This window comes from Fomitopsis serialis (assembly GCF_022376445.1).
Source record: "Fomitopsis serialis strain Sig1Antser10 chromosome Unknown B0H18scaffold_330, whole genome shotgun sequence".
NCBI lineage: Eukaryota > Fungi > Basidiomycota > Agaricomycetes > Polyporales > Fomitopsidaceae > Fomitopsis > Fomitopsis serialis.
This window is the reverse complement of record NW_025955290.1, coordinates 20,740-23,251: the sequence shown is the minus strand read 5'-3', so window position 1 is coordinate 23,251 and position 2,512 is coordinate 20,740. Positions and strand designations below refer to the sequence as shown.

At 53.8% G+C, this 2,512-nt stretch overlaps 1 non-coding gene across 1 annotated transcript; it reads left to right on the top strand.

Moving 5' to 3' along the window:
- Positions 1-457: 457 nt before the first annotated feature.
- B0H18DRAFT_t171 lies at positions 458-546 on the top strand. Its single transcript has one exon. It is a non-coding gene; the product is annotated as a tRNA-Tyr (tRNA).
- The last annotated feature ends 1,966 nt before the right edge of the window (positions 547-2,512 follow it).

Below are 2,512 nucleotides of genomic sequence, written 5' to 3'. Positions count from 1 at the left end.
CGTGTACCTGAAGATTCCTTGATGGACGCCTCCGTATTACCAAGTGTATTGTAATATACTTCGCCGGGTACTTACTACTGGCGCGTGCTTCGTATTGCTGCTATCTCACTGCCTGTAGCTCACTTCCATTCGAAACAGACTGTAATTTGTGATGCATTCTAATCATGTTCAATTCATGATCTTGTAGTCCTTCTAAATGCGGTAAGGCGCACGGGAAACCCTTCTACGGACCGACTGAAATGCCTACAAGGGACGCGAGATGCGCGATTCATGCTACGAGTGCGTCCCTAGGCCATTGACAGAACACGTTGTGCAATTCAACCTGCAGCGCAGACTGCAGCTACATATTATAGGTCCGTGAGTGCTCAGATCAACTGCAGTACTGTACATAGGGCCTTGGTAAACGACCGCAAACCACAGACGAATTGTGATGGGCCTTAGACAAAGCTGCGAGTCACCTTCGATAGCTCAGCTGGAAGAGCGTGAGACTGTAATCGGATACTTACCGCTATCTCAAGGTCGCTGGTTCGACCCCGGCTCGAAGGATCTGGTGGCGTTGCAACTGCTTTTTGCCCTCCGAAGCTCCCATGGTCGGCCTATCTGCGCAGTCTGAGTTGAACCGCGTCTCAAGCTCATCTACCATGTCCGACATTCGACCTGAGAGTCAGGTCCAGCCATCATTGATTCCTCCGTTAGATACATTGTTCTTCAATCCTAGTCTAATGGAACTGGAGTTCCTGCATGAAGCTGTGTCAGCGGACGATGGTGAGATGCGCAAGAGGGTTCTGGAAGTGCAAAAAGAGTGAGCTCAAATTTGGCCTGACGGCGGTTTCTAACGCACTGGCGATTCTGTAGAGCTTAGTAGGCATCATGTACTGTGTTCAGCAGTCGCATCCATGTCATGCGAATGACCACACTGATCATAGTGCGAAATACCCGTACCCTTGCATCCTCGGTTTCCACCATGTTGCCCTCATGATCACTGGAAACCCGATCTATCCAGCTGTGCTGAAGAGCGGGAAGAGAGGCGACACAGTATTCCTCGACCTCGGATGCTGCAGTACGTTCTTACGACTTATGTGGCGATCAAGTGCGTGCTGGATGCCGTTTTCTCTGCACAGTGGGCACTGACGTGCGCAAGCTCGTGCACGATGGGTACCCCGCTGCATCCGTCCTCGGATGCGACCTGCGGCAAGAGTACATCGACCTCGGGTACAAGCTATATCGTGATCAGGAATCCTCGAGCATTCGCTTCTTCACGTCCGACATATTTGACGTCCCGCTGTCCTTCACGCAGCCAGCTACAAGATTGGAGGGCCTCGCCGGCACGAAGATCGCGTCGCTTTCCCAGCTGATCGGCTCCCTCACGCACATCTACATCGGAGCGGTCTTCCATCTCTTTGACGAAGCCACGCAGTACGCGATCGCTTTGCGGCTAGCAACGCTGCTGAAGCGCGAACGCGGAGCCGTCATTTTTGGGAGGCATCGAGGGCTGGAACAGGAGGGCATGATAGACGATCACTTAGGCCGGTGAGTCCAGCTTGCTAATCAAACCACTCAGATGGTCATACAGATCCTCGCGCAGGACGCGTTATGGACACTCGGAGCGGTCCTGGCCAGTTCTCTGGAAGAAGGTCTTCACCGAAGCAGAGAGCGCTGAGTTCGCTGAGCGGCGGGTCAAGGTAGAAGCCAAGCTGTCGGAAATATTCTGGCAGCATGTCTTTGGGAAGGGACGACCAGGCAACATGCTCGTGTGGAGCGTACATATTATATGAGTACATCACCTCATGTAATCCAAATCGCATACGGCCAAGGGTTTCCGACGCGGGTATACGTGGAAGCGTCTACGACGTGCTTGAAGCGCTTCTACGTGGTAGCCACCACCATCCAATACCAGCAGTCCATCCAGGGCCTGATGGAGGTTGATCTCGCCCAAGGACGACGTTCTCCACGCGATGCCACCACCCTTTGGGGATGAACAATGTTTCGCCTTCCCTCAGAATGCAACTGTACCCCAGCCCCGAGATCGCTTCCACAGAGCGCGACGGCGCATCAGGTGCGGCGACAACAGCGAAGTCATCTCCGCTGTCGGATGGCTGGAGCGAGAGGTTGATAGAAGACGTGTTCCGCAGAGCGTGTTGCCCGTCAGCACGCTTTACGAACTCGGATGCGCTCGGCGGGAGGAGGAAGATGTGCTTCGCGTAGCGATTAGGCTCCGCAGAGGCGTACAGCTGGTAGAGATTGAAGTATGGGTCGTAGTGGAGAGGTGTGATCTGAGGAAGTTGGGATTAGTCTACGCGCGACACAGCATACATCGGGACGCACAGCGCCTGCGGGACCAATAAAAAAACTCGTCTGATACAAGTCAGCCTCGACAGGGCCATCTTTGAGTAGTGGACCCAGAAGCGGAGGCGGCTGTATGCGTTGTGTAAGAGCTGGTATCTAGGGGTGAAACCCAACAGTTGTCAGCTTGTACTGTGCACTGGACATCCGAACAACCTACTTACGTCAC